Source organism: Oncorhynchus mykiss, chromosome 5 (assembly GCF_013265735.2).
Source record: "Oncorhynchus mykiss isolate Arlee chromosome 5, USDA_OmykA_1.1, whole genome shotgun sequence".
NCBI lineage: Eukaryota > Metazoa > Chordata > Actinopteri > Salmoniformes > Salmonidae > Oncorhynchus > Oncorhynchus mykiss.
The window spans coordinates 13,915,761-13,935,065 of record NC_048569.1 but is presented as its reverse complement, the minus strand read 5'-3'; the positions used below and the strand labels follow the sequence as shown (position 1 = coordinate 13,935,065).

Here is a 19,305-nt window from a genome sequence, read left to right as displayed (position 1 = left end):
GCCACTTTAATAATGGGAATTGATGGGAAATGATGTAAATATATCACTAGCCACTTTAAACAATGCTACCTTATATAATGATACTTACCCTGCATTATTCATCTCATATGCATACGTACAGTGCCTTGCGAAAGTATTCGGCCCCCTTGAACTTTGCGACCTTTTGCCACATTTCAGACTTCAAACATAAAGATATAAAACTGTATATTTTTGTGAAGAATCAACAACAAGTGGGACACAATCATGAAGTGGAACGACATTTATTGGATATTTCAAACTTTTTTAACAAATCAAAAACTGAAAAATTGGGCGTGCAAAATTATTCAGCCCCCTTAAGTTAATACTTTGTAGCGCCACCTTTTGCTGCGATTACAGCTGTAAGTCGCTTGGGGTATGTCTCTATCAGTTTTGCACATCGAGAGACTGACATTTTTTCCCATTCCTCCTTGCAAAACAACTCGAGCTCAGTGAGGTTGGATGGAGAGCATTTGTGAACAGCAGTTTTCAGTTCTTTCCACAGATTCTCGATTGGATTCAGGTCTGGACTTTGACTTGGCCATTCTAACACCTGGATATGTTTATTTTTGAACCATTCCATTGTAGATTTTGCTTTATGTTTTGGATCATTGTCTTGTTGGAAGACAAATCTCCGTCCCAGTCTCAGGTCTTTTGCAGACTCCATCAGGTTTTCTTCCAGAATGGTCCTGTATTTGTCTCCATCCATCTTCCCATCAATTTTAACCATCTTCCCTGTCCCTGCTGAAGAAAAGCAGGCCCAAACCATGATGCTGCCACCACCATGTTTGACAGTGGGGATGGTGTGTTCAGCTGTGTTGCTTTTATTGCTTTTCAGCTGTGTTGCTTTTAAAACATAACGTTTTGCATTGTTGCCAAAAAGTTCAATTTTGGTTTCATCTGACCAGAGCACCTTCTTCCACATGTTTGGTGTGTCTCCCAGGTGGCTTGTGGCAAACTTTAAACGACACTTTTTATGGATATCTTTAAGAAATGGCTTTCTTCTTGCCACTCTTCCATAAAGGCCAGATTTGTGCAATATACGACTGATTGTTGTCCTATGGACAGAGTCTCCCACCTCAGCTGTAGATCTCTGCAGTTCATCCAGAGTGATCATGGGCCTCTTTGCTGCATCTCTGATCAGTCTTCTCCTTGTATGAGCTGAAAGTTTAGAGGGACGGCCAGGTCTTGGTAGATTTGCAGTGGTCTGATACTCCTTCCATTTCAATATTATCGCTTGCACAGTGCTCCTTGGGATGTTTAAAGCTTGGGAAATCTTTTTGTATCCAAATCCGGCTTTAAACTTCTTCACAACAGTATCTCGGACCTGCCTGGTGTGTTCCTTGTTCTTCATGATGCTCTCTGCGCTTTTGACGGACCTCTGAGACTATCACAGTGCAGGTGCATTTATACGGAGACTTGATTACACACAGGTGGATTGTATTTATCATCATTAGTCATTTAGGTCAACATTGGATCATTCAGAGATCCTCACTGAACTTCTGGAGAGAGTTTGCTGCACTGAAAGTAAAGGGGCTGAATAATTTTGCACGCCCAATTTTTCAGTTTTTGATTTGTTAAAAAAGTTTGAAATATCCAATAAATGTTGTTCCACTTCATGATTGTGTCCCACTTGTTGTTGATTCTTCACAAAAAAAATACAGTTTTATATCTTTATGTTTGAAGCCTGAAATGTGGAAAAACGTCGCAAAGTTCAAGGGGGCCGAATACTTTCGCAAGGCACTGTATATACTGTACTCTATATCATCGACTGCATCCTTATGTAATACATGTATCACTAGCCACTTTAACTATGCCACTTTGTTTACATACTCACCTCATGTATATACTGTACTCGATACCATCCACTGTATCCTGCCTATGCTGCTCTGTACCATCACTCATTCATATATCCTTATGTACATATTCTTTATCCCCTTACACTGTGTATAAGACAGTAGTTTTGGAATTGTTAGTTAGATTACTTGTTGGTTATTACTGCATTGTCGGAACTAGAAGCACAAGCATTTCGCTACACTCGCATTAACATCTGCTAACCATGTGTATGTGACAAATAAAATTTGATTTGATTTTGATTTGATTTTGAAGGTTGGAAAGTGACAGTGAAGATGAGGCCTCTGATGTTCAAGAGGTGGACACTAACTATATATTTTATTTCTATTGGAAGGATGTAATTACGTCTACTTATGATAAGGTAAAAGGTTTATGTTTCTGTCTCCACATATGGTAAAAAAAAAAAACGAAATTTTAAATGCTATTAATATTAATTAGCATATTTCTGTTAATTCCCATACATTCCCGTTAATTCCCACGGAAAGCTTCCACCTCTGAATATTCCCCAAAATGTGCAACCCTAACTCGGACACACTGCAGCCTTGCTTCACGCTGCATGTGTTGCACTGCAGCCTTGCTTCACGCTGCCTGTGTTGCACTGCAGCCTTCCGTCACGCTGCCTGTGTTGCACTGCAGCCTTCCGTCACGCTGCCTGTGTTGCACTGCAGCCTTCCGTCACGCTGCCTGTGTTGCACTGCAGCCTTCCGTCACGCCGTCTGTGTTGCACTGCAGCCTTCCGTCACGCTGCCTGTGTTGCACTGCAGCCTTCCGTCACGCCGTCTGTGTTGCACTGCAGCCTTCCGTCACGCTGCCTGTGTTGCACTGCAGCCTTCCGTCACGCTGCCTGTGTTGCACTGCAGCCTTCCGTCACGCCGTCTGTGTTGCACTGCAGCCTTCCGTCACGCTGCCTGTGTTGCACTGCAGCCTTCCGTCACGCTGCCTGTGTTGCACTGCAGCCTTCCGTCACGCTGCCTGTGTTGCACTGCAGCCTTCCGTCACGCTGCCTGTGTTGCACTGCAGCCTTCCGTCACACTGCCTGTGTGCACGGTAGCCCCCAGTCACGGCTACTAATCATGTCAACTAGTATTTCATTATGGCCAGATGGAAAATGTCAAAATCAGCCTGCAGGGTCCCCATAGAGAGAGACCTATGGAGAGAGTGGCTCAAGATTGCAGCCCTGTTGAGTATGTTTTGCTTTTTTGGCTGTGTGATGTGGAATTACAATGACTAAAGCTTGATACTGCGCTGAAATTCTGAAATGGATGTCCTCTTGTTTGTATTGAATTAGTGGTTGAGTGGTCGTTGATGCCTTTTTGCCCCTTTTGAAATAGCAACTGAACTTGCAGGGATTGAGATAAGAGCTTCATATTGGACTGAAATGGATGTCCCCACGTTTGCATCAATTTAGTGGTTGAGTGGTTCGGCTGGTCGTCAATACCTTTTCACTGCTTTTAAAGGATGTGAGATTAGAGAAAAATATGGTCTAAACCCCAATCTAGGAGTCCAAAGCAGCTGTCAACTTTCAAGGAAAGAGGGAAAGACATGTAATCCGAGACCATTCAAGACTTCAGATTTAACTACAGAGATATGTGTGTGGGCAGGCACTTGGGATTATTTCTACCAACGGAAACTCTTAGTCATCAGCCTATATATAAAACGATTCTGCAAAGCATTGCTTCCTATTCAAAGTATTTTTTCAAATGGCTTAAAATGTAAATACTCTTTTTAAAGTTGAAGGTATTTATGGTGAGCAGATTTGTCCTCCCAGAAGCGGGCCAATGCTAAGTGCCTCTGTGGCTAATCCGGTCTGGCAGTTATGCAGTGATGTCTCAGATCCAGTGCACACATTCACTTCCAGCCTGCCAAAAGCAGACCTGAATTTAAATACTATTTGAAATAATTTCATATACTTTATCGTTGCTTGGTTGAGCTTGACTGACTTAATGGAACCAATAGATAGTTCGAAAATGGCATTCCAGGTAGGCTAAAGTAAACACTTAAAGAATTTGAAAGATTTGAAATGGTATTCGAACCCAGGTCTGCCTGCTACTGGAGTTAACCTCCCCTGGTTAATTCAGCATAGGCTTCCTTCAGGGCATCCACACTGAATGTGTCATTTACAATTCAAAGCAGGGCAGAGTTTCAGGCCTGTTTTTAAATGGTAGGCTATTTTGTTTTTAAATCGTCAAATATTAATGTATATTTTCATAATGGTCTATTGCTTTGAAAAATATTCTAGGTTTTTATGTTGTGCTGGAAAACTGTTTTTCTATGGATTGTCGTACACATGACATGCATCTATATGGGTATGCATATCGTGCACCACTTACACACAGCCATTCCCCTTTAAACATTAAGTATACATGTTAAAAATAAACACTATACACACATTTTATCTTCAAATATGTCAGTGTGAATGTTGGCAGTGTTTTATCACTGGTGTCCCAGCAGTGGATGGCCTGTTGTGCTGTGGCTGTTGGACACAATTCAAGCCTGCTGCCAAGACCTCTGTGTGCCCCCTCCCCCACAATCAGACACTCCACACCAGACACTTGTCCAAGGACACATATTCGGACCAACATAGTTGTGTACTGCAAATACTTGATTTCTGTTTGTAATGATATGAGGTTTGATCTTTGTGGATAGAAATGTTCATTTCTTAGTTTGTGTGTTCGGTTGGGTTGTGGTGGTAGAACATGTTAATCAATGGGCTTACTGTATGCATTGTATGATACAGTATATTCTGCATGTAGTGTAAAAAAATAGAAAAATTTGCATAATTTTTATCAGCCTTTAAATAGCGCCACTAGGGACACTACTATGAACTCCTCAGTGCTTTCATTCTCCTCTACTCTACCCTTGGTGCTTTCATTCTCCTCTCCTCTACCCTTAGTGCTTTCATTCTCCTCTAAGCTACCCTCAGTGCTTTCATTCTCCTCTACCCTCAGTGCTTTCATTCTCCTCTACCCTCAGTGCTTTCATTCTCCTCTACCCTCGGTGCTTTCATTCTCCTCTAAGCTACCCTCAGTGCTTTCATTCTCCTCTACCCTCAGTGCTTTCATTCTCCTCTACCCTCGGTGCTTTCATTCTCCTCTACCCTCAGTGCTTTCATTCTCCTCTACGCTACCCTCAGTGCTTTCATTCTCCTCTACGCTACCCTCAGTGCTTTCATTCTCCTCTACCCTCAGTGCTTTTATTCTCCTCTACCCTCAGTGCTTTCATTCTCCTCTACGCTACCCTCAGTGCTTTCATTCTCCTCTACCCTCAGTGCTTTCATTCTCCTCTACCCTCAGTGCTTTCATTCTCCTCTACTCTACCCTCAGTGCTTTCATTCTCCTCTACCCTCAGTGCTTTCATTCTCCTCTACCCTCAGTGCTTTCATTCTCCTCTACCTTCAGTGCTTTCATTCTCCTCTACGCTACCCTCAGTGCTTTCATTCTCCTCTACCCTCAGTGCTTTCATTCTCCTCTACCCTCAGTGCTTTCATTCTCCTCTACCCTCAGTGCTTTCATTCTCCTCTACTCTACCCTCAGTGCTTTCATTCTCCTCTACTCTACCCTCGGTGCTTTCTTTCTCCTCTACCCTCGGTGCTATCATTCTCCTCTACCCTCGGTGCTTTCATTCTCCTCTACCCTCGGTGCTTTCATTCTCCTCTACCCTCGGTGCTTTCATTCTCCTCTACCCTCGGTGCTTTCATTCTCCTCTACCCTCGGTGCTTTCATTCTCCTCTACTCTACCCTCAGTGCTTTCATTCTCCTCTACTCTACCCTCAGTGCTTTCATTCTCCTCTACTCTACCCTCAGTGCTTTCATTCTCCTCTACTCTACCCTCAGTGCTTTCATTCTCCTCTACTCTATCCTCAGTGCTTTCATTCTCCTCTACTCTACCCTCAGTGCTTTCATTCTCCTCTACGCTACCCTCAGTGCTTTCATTCTCCTCTACCCTCAGTGCTTTCATTCTCCTCTACGCTACCCTCGGTGCTTTCATTCTCCTCTACGCTACCCTCGGTGCTTTCATTCTCCTCTACCCTCGGTGCTTTCATTCTCCTCTACGCTACCCTCGGTGCTTTCATTCTCCTCTACGCTACCCTCGGTGCTTTCATTCTCCTCTACGCTACCCTCGGTGCTTTCATTCTCCTCTACGCTACCCTCAGTGCTTTCATTCTCCTCTACCCTCGGTGCTTTCATTCTCCTCTACTCTACCCTCAGTGCTTTCATTCTCCTCTACTCTACCCTCAGTGCTTTCATTCTCCTCTACCCTCGGTGCTTTCATTCTCCTCTACGCTACCCTCAGTGCTTTCATTCTCCTCTACTCTACCCTCAGTGCTTTCATTCTCCTCTACTCTACCCTCAGTGCTTTCATTCTCCTCTACCCTCGGTGCTTTCATTCTCCTCTACGCTACCCTCAGTGCTTTCATTCTCCTCTACCCTCAGTGCTTTCATTCTCCTCTACCCTCGGTGCTTTCATTCTCCTCTACGCTACCCTCAGTGCTTTCATTCTCCTCTACCCTCGGTGCTTTCATTCTCCTCTACTCTACCCTCGGTGCTTTCATTCTCCTCTACCCTCGGTGCTTTCATTCTCCTCTACCCTCGGTGCTTTCATTCTCCTCTACTCTACCCTCAGTGCTTTTATTCTCCTCTACCCTCGGTGCTTTCATTCTCCTCTACTCTACCCTCGGTGCTTTCATTCTCCTCTACCCTTGGTGCTTTCATTCTCCTCTACCCTCGGTGCTTTCATTCTCCTCTACTCTACCCTCAGTGCTTTCATTCTCCTCTACCCTCGGTGCTTTCATTCTCCTCTACGCTAAGGTGGGCAGAACGCTGTTACGTCTGATGGGGCTCCGATCAATAAGTTCATGATGAAGCCTCTCTGTCTGGACTCTGGACTAGTGCATGCATGGTGCAGTCTCTCCCCTCATCCCTCTTCTGCCCATCACCACCCATACTCCTGTCAGAGCCCCTGACAAACGTCAGCCCCTCAGCTACTTTGGCTAATGGAAACTGACTCTTAGTAGATGGGGAAGGGAGGACATTTCTCTTCATCATAGGGATTGGAAGAAACAAGTTCCACTGTTTGCTGCCAGATGCAGCATCAATTATGCAGTACACTGGAGCTGGTGGGTGTACACTACAGTATTAGGACAGGCACATCATTCTCTACCCCCTCCTCCCGACAGACTACTGTTGTGTTCATCCACTGAGGCTCTGCTGCGTTGGTGGATATGCTGGTAACATTTAAAGGCCAAAACTCAGACTTCTCTGTGTCGGCTGGCTTGTTCCCCCCCCCGTTGGGAATGTTAGGATTCATGCCCCTTGGTTTATAAAGAATTTTAACAAATCTGTTTTTTTATGAAATACCATAGAGGGTAGGCAGTAGACTTCATCTTAACTGGACTTGCATCATTATCGCTTAGAAAATAACTGTTAGATAAAGAACTCTCCGTCAGTCTGAGGTGAAATTCACTTGGCGGCCTGACTGCCGGTGCTGTGGGTTCACAAAACCTGATGTGAATAATAAATAGAACAGAGATGTATCCTCTCCTCCTGGATACTTTCAGTCCTCTGCTTTCAAAGCAGTCCGTTTCATTTCAGGGTTGTCCAATTTCTGTCCAAGTGAGTATGTGGGTTACGTGCCAGCTGCATGTCGGTTCCATGGACATCAATCATTAATTATGCCTCACTGTGTCTGTGGCTAGCTTATAGGCTTCTGGCATATGACTAGAATATGTTTGGACTGATTTCCTTAAAACGTAGTAGAAAAATTATTATATTTCTGTGGAGAAATTTTAATGTAATTGCAAATACAATTTCTCATAGTCTTTACCCTAGAAACCTCAGTGAACTGTTTTGGTTTAATAGGGCCCTTTTATGTGCATACGGTTCGTTTATCTGTGATCTTTGTTGAAAAGGACCAACTGCCTACCAAAAGGCAAATAACATTGCCAACTCTTATAATTATTTTAATTGCACATTCGATGCTGGACAGATTGCTCACTAAGATCCTGAATTCTGGGACCAGTGTGAACACTGAAGTAATAAAACGCATGTGGAGAGCTCTGAGTTACGGTGTACTCTTATCCCATGGTGATGATTGGGGGCGGGCGGGGCAGCTTATACGTTATCCGAGGTGCCTTTGTTTCTTCTGCTCCCTTCGTAGACCTCTCCCATCAGTGGTTTAGTGGTGTCTGGAAAACTGCGTATACTTTTAATTTGCCCCAAATTTCCCAAACGGCCCACCCAACGAAGAAAAGGTGCCCTGTGTGGAAAAATTCTATGAGAACACCGTGACATACACTCTGAATGATCTACAATGAGAACTCCCATGTTGGTCTTTCACAGTCAGGCCAATCTAAGCTGTACTGTGCTAGTAGGCTAATAGTAGGCCTACTTTTGAAACAGATAAACGAGGCTGTCAAATGACTCAGAAATTCACAGGTTTCAGATTTTTTCCATTATGTTCGGGTTTTCACTCAGTCACACTTTTTTAATAGAACATCCAATTTTGTTGTTTTTCTAAGGTCACAACAATACTTAAACCACATCAGGAGACAACTTTGGAAGTCTGGGAAGTTTTAGAAATGTACATTTGTTTTTAGTGTAGGTGTCCTTTAATTCCAAAGCAGACCCCTAGCACTGTTTGGTTAGCGGTGTTTCTGTAACACATTTGCAAAACAAATGGTCACTGGATTGATGCAAATAATCATGATATCATTCTTCCAGGTATACATTTCTCACTTGGGTACACACTGGTTAAATCAGTGTTGTTTCCATGTCATTTCAATGGAATTACGTGAACCCACGTGGATTAGACGTTGAATTGACATCTGTTCCCAGTGGAAAATGACTGTAGGTAGTTAACATTTAATAGAGATGTTTTTGGGGGAAAGCCTTTCCATCTACCAGAAGACTGTTATAGTGCCTTCAGAAAGTATTCACACCTCTTGACTTTTTCTACATTTTGTTATAAAATGGGATTAAAATTAATTTGTCATTTTGTTTGTCAACAATCTACACAAAATACTCTGTCAAAGTGGATGAAATATTCAAACATTTGTAGTGTTTTATTTTTCATAAATATATTATCTTTAGGTAAGTATTCAACCCCCTGAGTCAATACAGCAATTTCAACTGTCAAATGTGTTTTTCTGGGTAAGTGTCTGAAAATATGGAGAGTGGTACTCAGTAATATGTTTGGGGCATATCCAATACAACACTTTGTATTCAGGACAAAGAGTGAATTGATTTGCCACATTTTTTGCAGTATTACTTTAGTGCCTTGTTGCAAACAGGATGCATGTTTTGGAATATTTTTATTCTGTACAGGCTTCATTCTTTTTAGTATTGTGGAGTAACTACAATGTTGTTGATCCATCTTCAGTTGTCTCCTATCACAGGGATTCAACTCTAGCTGTTTAAGTCACCATTGGCCTCATGGTGAAATCCCTGAGTGGTTTCCTTCCTCTCTGGCAACTGAGTTAGGAAGGATGCCTATATCTTTGTAGTGATTGGGTATATTTATACATTATTCCGTGTAATTAATAACTTCACCATACTGAAAGGGATATTCAATGTTTCTGTTTTGTTTACCCATCTACCAATGGGTGCCCTTCTTTGCGAGGCATTGGAAAACCACCTTGGACTTTGTGGTTGAATCTGTGTTGGAAATTCACTGCTCGGCTGGGGGACCTTACAGATGTGTGTGGGGTACAGAGATGAGGTAGTCATTCAACAATCATGTTAATCCCTATTATTATACACAGTGAGTCCATGCAACTTATTATGTGACTTGTTAAGAAAATATTTACTCCTGAACTTATATAGGCTTGCCATAACAAAGGAGTTGAATACTTATTGACTCAATAAATTTCAGCTTTTCATTTTGTATTCATTTGAAAAAATGTGTAAAAACATAATTCAATTTTGACATTATGGGGTATTGTGTGTAGGCCAATGTAAAAAATGTAATCTAAATTAAATCAATTTTAAATTCAGTCTAACTCAAAAAAAAATTGAAAACGTCAAGCGGCGTGAAGACTTTCTGAAGTAGGCCTATCATTAACATCATTAACATTGTTTTATTTTTCCTGCTTGAAACTGACATTTTACTTCATATTATGAGGCATGTCTTACCTTGCTTCAAAGTAGCCTATAGCCAAAATCCCACCATAGCAACATGGAGGCAATTGTTTTATAAAGACTTCCTCGTATGCGTACTGCTGTTCTATTGGTTTTCTTCCAACTTCCTTTTTTATTGTCTATCAGCCAAAGGCATCCTAGTCATATTAGCAACCGATAATAGTTGTTGCATCTTTAGATCTCACCTCTTTCTAAATTCCTTACAGATATTTCTAAACCGTGTGTGGTTGTGTGGTGAGCATTTTAGAAAGATGTTTTCCCGCAAATTGCATTTGGGAACATTCACGCGTAGGCCTAACGCTGGGTGCACATTGCTGCACTTTAAATGTGAAGAAATAATAGTTTATCAACATTTGAAGCTAAACACTCTGATCTGTTCCATCAGCCCTATTAATTGATACAGCGTATACCTCCACTGCACTACTTTGATACACATCGTGGGGATTAAGAAGTGAGTACATTGAATGCCCACTGAAAAATAAGTGGGTATGTGACGTATACCCTACACTACACCATGGTCTCCCAATTGAATAACAACCTATGGCTGGCCATTGGCCATGTTGCTCGCCCCCGTATCCCTGTGTCCATCCCCCAATCAGTCTCCGCTCTCAGCCGCCATCACAGTGCAGGGCGACCAGCGCCGGCCATGGTGTTGTTGCCATGGAAACCCCAACCCCTATTGCGCCTGTGGGGATAGGATGGAGTGAGTTGCGGCTCTGCAGGGTTTGGGGATTATGCCCAAGATGCATTAAAATAGGGTCTGTTCTCCCCTTATTAAAATAGGGTCTGTTCTCCCCACATTGAAATAGGGTCTGTTCTCCCTACATTAAAATAGGGTCTGTTCTCTCCACATTAAAATAGGGTCTGTTCTCTCCACATTAAAATAGGGTCTGTTCTCCCCTTATTAAAATAGGGTCTGTTCTCTCCACATTAAAATAGGGTTTGTTCTCTCCACATTAAAATAGGGTCTGCTCTCCCCACATTACAATAGGGTCTGCTCTCCCCACATTACAATAGGGTCTGCTCTCCCCACATTAAAATAGGGTCTGTTCTCTCCACATAAAAATAGGGTCTGCTCTCCCCACATGAAAGTGAAATATCTCACCGTGTGTACCAGCGAAGACTTGCGTAAGCATCAGAATGTAGGAACATAATGTTTTGCTGGGGGTTGTGCCAAACATTGCATCTGTTTACATTATCACCATGACACGTTGTGCTCTGCAGCAACCTTTCTCTTTATCCAGGCAGCTCCCTACATATTTAACATGGCTGAGAGAGAAAAGGATCAAAGGACTGCCGGTGCCTGTGACATATCAGTGTCAGAGCAGCAGACCTGTAATAATAAGCTGAACACCCCTCTGTTCTACCACTGTGGACTCACTCCATACAAACACCAACAATACAGGACAAAGCTATTTCATTAACACCTTCATATGAATAGATTTGACCATGTTGAAATGTTAATGAATAGATATTGTATCTGAAATAGTATCTCCAAATATTTTGAACTGCCTAGGTGTACTCACTGCTCAAACATCTGGAGTGGAAGTGCTGGCCTAACTTAAGTGAATACTGCAAGTAAACACAAGGTGTGGAAATCTCCATGTAAATTACTAGACTTAATCTACTAGAGCTAGCGTAGTATTTTTATATGGAGAGAGTGATGCACCTTGATTTTAAACCAGCTCTGTGTACTTAGTATCCTAGCCCATGAAGACTACTGCAGTGACAGCCACACTACTGTTTAGTGAGAACACTGCACTTTGTAGATTAAGATGGATTAAGATGCCAAACACATTTCCTCTTCCTCTCCCTCTCCTCTTCCTCTCTTTTCCTTGAATGAGGGGGAATCTCCTTCCTCGCTCTAGGATGCCCCATACATAATTTATGATCCCTTTATTAATTGAAGGTCTGTCTCCACCGTGTTTGTGTGTATATGTCTGTGTTTGTGGGCCAACCCACCCTCTTTTATGCATGAGTCTGTAGTAGTAGTAGTAGAACACATTTGTCTGGTGAAGTGAGGAGGTAAAACTCAAGACAGGCTATCTGAGACTGGGAGCAGTTAGTTTAGTCTGGTTTCAAACACTCCTAATGAGGCTCATCTGGCTCAGCTCTGACCACTGACCTCGTAGCCTGGTCCCAAGACTGTATTCCATATTTACACAGAAAGAGCAATTCCATTATACTGGGTGAATGCTGCAATAGACAAAGTACATAATATATGAGGACAATGCAGAGACGAACCATATAACTAGGCCTAATAAAAGTGTACTCTCTACAGGCAGTTCATGCACAATATATCGGTGAACATATCGGAATAGGCTGATATTAGCTTAAATTGCCAACATCGGTATCGACCCGATGTCTAGTTTAACGCTGACGTGCAAAATGGATGTCAAAGCTGATGTGCAGACCTATATAACGTAGGTACATGACGTAATGACGATCTAGAAGAAAAATAAACGCACACCTATTAAGACGAGGTGCTGGCTAGCGGAGTAGAAACTAGAAAATAAAAGAGAGCCGCACACTCTTGGAGCTCAGATGCAAAAATTGAATACCAATGTTTCGACAGCCAAGCTGTATTCATCAGGCTATAATCACACAAACACTACGGGATGACTCATTTATATAGTGTCAAAAGACACAGGTGTGCACACTGTCATCACTACGGGATGACTCATTTATATAGTGTCAAAAGACACAGGTGTGCACACTGTCATCACTACGGGATGACTCATTTATATAGTGTCAAAAGACACAGGTGTGTCTTTTGACACTATATAAACGAGTCATCCCGTAGTGTTTGTGATTATACCCTGATGAAGACAGCTTGGCTGTCGAAACGTTGGTATTAAATTTTTGCATCTGAGCTCCAAGAGTGTGCGGCTCTCTTTTATTTTCACATGACGTAATGACACCACGTAAAATGTTGCGCTACACGTGCAACACAGCATTCCTAAACTAGCCCACAATGTCTGCTGTGTGGATCGAGCAGTCATTTAAAAGAGTAAAAAAATAAAATTGCATGCTTATGAATGTGCTGGTTGTCATACCGCTGCTGCCATTTCAATGGCATTTGAGAACATGTTTGAAACTTGGAAACACACTAGCGAGCTCCTTTCGAACAACTGACTCGAGAAATAAGCTCATTAACTGCACCTGCAGCAGATGTGATAGCTTCTGTCATGGCATTGAAACGCCTGCTCAACAAAACTGCCGACACAGGCTGTGAACAAGCGATTCGGTGGCATTCTCTCTTTACTGTGTCGCTACCATGCTCGATGCTAGGTACAAGGACTGCTACTTTGATGCAGACAAGAAACAGGGTTAAAGTGAAATGTTACAGACACAGCAGGACAAGATGGAAACAGACACAGTGACAGTGTGCACAGAGGAAGAGAGACCACAGACAGACAGAGCTGAAACTTCACTGCTTGACATGTATGACATGCACTCCACACTGGCCTTTCCCACCTGGACAAAAGGAACACCTATGTGAGAATGCTGTTCATTGACTACAGCTCAGCGTTCAACACATGTGTGCCCACGTAGCTCATCACTAAGCTAAGGACCCTGGAACTAAACACCTCCCTCTAAAACTGGATCCTGGACTTCCTGACGGGCCGCCCCCAGGTGGTAAGGGTAGGCAAACACGACTCCAACACCGTCATTAAGTTTTCTGACGACACAATAGTGGTTGGCCTGATCACCGACAACGATGAGACAGCCTATAGGGAGGTGGTCATAGAACTGGCTGTGTGGTGTCAGGACAACAACCTCTCCCTCAATGTGAGCAAGACCAAGAAGCTGATCGTGGACTACAGGAAAAGGCGGGCCCGAACAGGTCCCCATTAACATCGAAGGGGCTGTAGTGGTGCGGGTCTAGAGTTTCAAGTTCCTTGGTGTCCACATCACCAACGAACTTTCATGGTCTAAGCACACCAAGACAGTCATGAAGAGGGCACGACAAAACCTATTCCTCCTCAGGTGACTGAAAAGATTTGTCAGATCCTCAAAAAGTTCTACAGCTGCACCATCGAGAGCATCACCGCCTGGTATGGCAACTGCTCGGCATCTGACCGTAAGGCACTACAGAGGGTAGTGCGTACAGCCCAGTACATCACTGGGGCCAAGCTTCCTGCAATCCAGAACCTATATAATAGGTGGTGTCAGAGGAAAGCCTATAAAATTGTCAGACTCCAGTCACCCAAATCATAGACAGTTTTCTCTGCTACAGCGGTACTGAAGCACCAAGTCTAGGACCAAAAGGCTCCTTAACAGCTTCTACCCCCAAGCGATAAGACTGCTAAACAATTAATCAAGTGGCCACCGGAATACTTACATTGACACCCCCCCCTTCCATTTGTTTTGTACACTGCTTCTACTCGCTGTTTATTACCTCAACTAACCTGTACCCCTGCACACTGACTCGGTACCGGTACCTCTATACATAATATAGCCTCATTATTGTTATTTCATTGTTACTTTTAATTATTTTTTTTACTTTAGTTTATTTTGTAAATCTTTTCTTAACCAACTGCAGTTCAAGAAGAGTTAAGGGCTTGTAGTGAGCATTTCATGGTAAGGTGTACTCTTGTTGTATTTGGCGACTGCAATGTAGTCAGCCTGGAACGCGGCCCATGTCTCTTCCCTTTGCATTGATCATGCCTACTACAGCTCTCAGTTTAGAGTGCACTTGAGACAGGAACCTTATTTTTGTTCCCTTTTCATTGCCTGTTTTGTCAGCTAAGGATCAGCGACATGGAGGAACCTTGAAATCTTAAACCTCTTTGTGCCTTTTGCTTGCGGTGAAGAGGGCTTTTTCAGTAATGTGTAATGAGGCCTGAAGAAGATCCTTTAATGAAGAAATGGCATGACCTTGATTACGCAACCACTTACCGTTTCTGGGTCGTCTTGCTTTATTTTGATCTGTATAATGTCATTACTAGCACATGCATGTAGTAGCATACGTCACTCCTATGTTATATTACATGTCTGCATATCTGGAGCTTTCCTTTCACCCCAAGCAGATTTAAGAACCTGCCCCAATGCATAGTGCCAACTGTAAAGTTTGGTGGGAGGAGGAATAATGGTCTGGGGTTGTTTTCATGGTTCAGGCTGGGCTAGTTCCAGTGAAGGGAAATTATAGACGATTCTGTGCTTCCAACCTTGTGGCAAGAGGTTAGTCCTTTCCTGTTTCAGCATGACAAAATATTTGTATTTTTTTTATTTAACCAGGCAAGTCAGTTAAGAACTAATTCTGTATGGACCTCGCTTTGTGGGCTCCCAAGTGGCGCAGCGGTCTACTGCATCACTACAGCACCTGGTTTGAATCCAGGCTGCATCACATCCGGCCGTGGGAATATGGGAATAGGGCGGCTAAACCCATATCGTCATGACGTCCTACCCCGGCTAAACCCAGACGAAGCAGGACCAGTTGTGCGCCGTCCTATGGGACTCTCAATCACAGCCGGATGTGATGCAGCCTGGATTCGAACCAGGTGCTGTAGTGATGCCTCTTGCACTGAGATGCAGTGCCTTAGACCGCTGCGCCACTTGGGAGCCATACAGAAAGGTCCATACAGAAATGGTTTGTCGAGATCGGTGTGGAAGACCTCAACCACATCGAACACCTTTGGGATGAATTGGAGCGCTGACTGCGAGCCAGACCTAATCACCCTACATCAGTGCCCGACCTCACTAATGCTCTTGTGGCTGAATGGAAGCAAGTCCCTGCAGCAATATTCTAACACCTAGTGGAAAGCCTTCCCAGGAAGAGTGGAGGCTGTTATAGCAGCAATATTCTAACACCTAGTGGAAAGCCTTCCCAAAAGTGTGGAGGCTGTTATAGCAGCAATATTCTAACACCTAGTGGAAAGTCTTCCCAGGAAGAGTGGAGGCTGTTATAGCAGCAATATTCTAACACCTAGTGGAAAGCCTTCCCAGGAAGAGTGGAGGCTGTTATAGCAGCAATATTCTAACACCTAGTGGAAAGCCTTCCCAGGAAGAGTGGAGGCTGTTATAGCAGCAAAATTCTAACACCTAGTGGAAAGCCTTCCCAGGAAGAGTGGAGGCTGTTATAGCAGCAAAGCGGGGACCAACTCCATATTAATGTCCATGATTTTGGAATGAGATCCTTGACGAGCAGGTGTCCACATACCTTTGGTCATGTAGTGTAGTATAGGACAAAATGCATCACTTCTCTGCCCCTTTGCTATAGTGTGGTAGGGTAATCAGACCAAAATGCTTGTTACAAGCTACTATCTCTACAGTGCTGTTATATCAAATCTTTATAGCCTATGGTTTGGAGATGACAGCCTAGTAGACAGAAGCATGTCTAATCTACGAAATATATGATCAACTATTTGATTTTGTCTGTTAAGCTGTGTGCACTGAACTGACATGCATGATTGTTGCTGACACTCCGATGTTCAGATGAAGGGGATTTTTTTTTAAATGACGGTTTGATGGTATTTTATCTTTTTGAATTGATAAAAGTTCTACATTTGTTTTATGAGTAGTACGTGAACCTAGGGTGACACCACATACAGTTGAAGTCGGAAGTTTACATACACCTTAGCCAAATACATTTAAACTAAATTTTTCACAGTTCCTGACATTTAATCCAAGTAAAAATTCCCTGTCTTAGGTCAGTTAGGATCACCACTTTATTTTAAGAATGTGAAATGTCAGAATAATATTAGAGAGAATGATTTATTTCAGCTTTTATTTCTTTCATGACATTCCCAGTGGGTCAGAAGTTTACAAGCACTCAATTAGTATTTTGTAGCATTGCCTTTGAATTGTTTAACTTGGGTCAAATGTTTCGGCTAGCCTTCCACGAGCTTCCCACAATAAGTTGGGTAAATTTTGTCCCGTTCCTCCTGACAGAGCTGGTGTAACTGAGTCAGGTATGTAAGGCCTCCTTGCTCGCACAAGTTTTTTCAGATCTGCCCACAAATGTTCTGTAGGATTGAGGTCAGGGCTTTCTGATGGCCACTCCAATACCTTGACTTTGTTGTCCTTAAGCCATTTTGCCACAACTTTGGAAGTAGGCTTGGGGTCATTGTCCATTTGGAAGACCCATTTGCGTCCAAGCTTTAACTTCTTGACTGATGTCTTGAGATGTTGCTTCAATATATCCACATCATTTCCCCCCCTCATGTATTTTGTGAAGTGCACCAGTCCCTCCTGCAGCAAAGCACCCCCACAACATGATGCTGCCACCCTCGTGCTTCACGGTTAGGATGGTGTTCTTCTGCTTGCAAGCCTCCCCCTTTTTCCTCCAAACATAACGATGGTCATTATGGCCAAGCAGTTCTATTTTTTGTTTCATCAGACCAGAGGACATTTCTCCAAAGAATACGATCTTTGTCCTCATGTGCAATTGCAAACCGTAGTCTGGCTTTTTTATGGCGGTTTTGGAGCAGTGGCTTCTTCCTTGCTGAGCGGCCTTTGAGGTTATGTCGATGTAGGGCTTGTTTTACTGTGGATATAAATACTTTTGTACCCGTTTCCTCCAGTATCTTCACAAGGTCCTTTGCTGTTGTTCTGGGATTGATTTGCACTTTTCGCACCAAAGTACGTTCATCTCTAGGATGCAGAATGCGTCTCCTTCCTGAGCAGTATGATGGCTGTGTGGTCACATGGTGTTTATACTTGCGTACTACTGTTTGTACAGATGAACGTGGTACCTTTAGGCATTTGGAAATTGCTTCCAAGGATGAACCAGACTTCTGGAGGTCTACACATGTCTTCTTGATTTATTTTGATTTTCCCGTTATGTCAAGTAAAGAGGAAGTGAGTTTGAAGGCAGGCCTTGAAATACATCCACAGGTACACCTCCAATAGGCCAATTGACATAATTTGATTCAGTCAGAAGCTTCTTAAGCCATGACATTTTCTGGAATCTTCCAAGCTGTTTAAAGGCACAGTCAACTTAGTGTATGTAAACTTCTGACCCACTGGAATTGTGATACAGTGAATTATAAGTGAAATAATCTGTCTGTAAACAGTTGTTGTAAAAATGACTTGAGTCATGCACAAAGTAGATGTCCTAACTGACTTGCCAAACTATTGTTTTTTAACAATAGATTTGTGGAGTGGTTGAAAAACGAGTTTTAATGACTCCAACTTAAGTGTATGTAAACTTCCATCTTCAACTGTACATACATACATTCTAAGTGATTTTCAATGGGTCTTTCTCCATTCTTTATACTGTTCAACCCAATTTTTTAAAAATACATTTCTGCATTTCCTGTGCTCATTTATGGTAATTTCCACACTGCGATGTAGGGCTGCAAGATATGGGGCAAACAATCTAGGCCTTATTTTTAACCAAATGTTGCAGTTGCGATTTGACACTTAGGTGAACTGTTGGAATCATAAAAATATAATAATTATTATAATTATATAATTAATTTAATAGTGGGCACTTTGAATACAGTCTTTGACATGACAACGAATGAAAATGCCAGGGAGGAGTTATTGTGACAGGGTAGGAACCAAAGAGAAAGATCACATCGCGTCATTGGATGGCTGGGTGCCAGCAGCGTTTTGCATGCGCCAACAGAAGTGGAGCAGACATTTTCTCTCTCTCCTATTGAAGAAGCTATCGTCCGGTTGAAATATTATCAATTATATATTGTAAAAGCAACCCGAGGATTGATTATAAAAAACGTTTGACATGTTTCTAACTTTACGGATACTATTTGGAATTTTCAACTGCCCGGTCGTGACCGCTCGAGCCTGTGGAATTCTGAACATAACGCGCCAACCAAATGGAGGTATTTTGGATATAAAAATTATCTTTATGCAACAAAAGGAACATTTATTGTGTAACTGGGAGTCTCGTGAGTGCAAACATCCGAAGATCATCAAAGGTAAGCTATTCATTTTATTGCTTTTCTTACTTTTGTGACCAATCTACTTGGCTGCTAGCTGTTTGTAATGTTTTGTCTGCTGAGAGAGATATCCTTAAATAAACGCTTGGTATGCTTTTGCCGAAAAGCTTTTTTGAAATCTGACACGCCAGGTGGATTAACAACGAGCTAAACTGTGTTTTGCTATATTGCACTTGTAATTTCATGAAAATTAAATATTTTTAGTCATTTTATTTTAATTTGGTGCTCTGCAATTCGGCGGATGTTGACGAAAATTATCCTGCTAACGGGATGGGTGCATCAAGAAGTTAAAGTAATTTTTACCCATATGTTTTTGGGCTCATTTCTGGAGGTGATCATTATGTTTTAAGTGTTATCATAATTTTATTTTCATACATTTTGAGTAGAATGTCTGT

General features: G+C 42.5%; 1 protein-coding gene across 3 annotated transcripts in view; it reads left to right on the top strand.

Annotated features, from left to right (window-relative positions):
- Positions 1–19,305, top strand: part of si:dkey-220k22.1 (multiple epidermal growth factor-like domains protein 9) — an 80,326-nt gene that overhangs the window by 38,196 nt on the left and 22,825 nt on the right. The gene's annotated exons all lie outside the window — the stretch shown is intronic.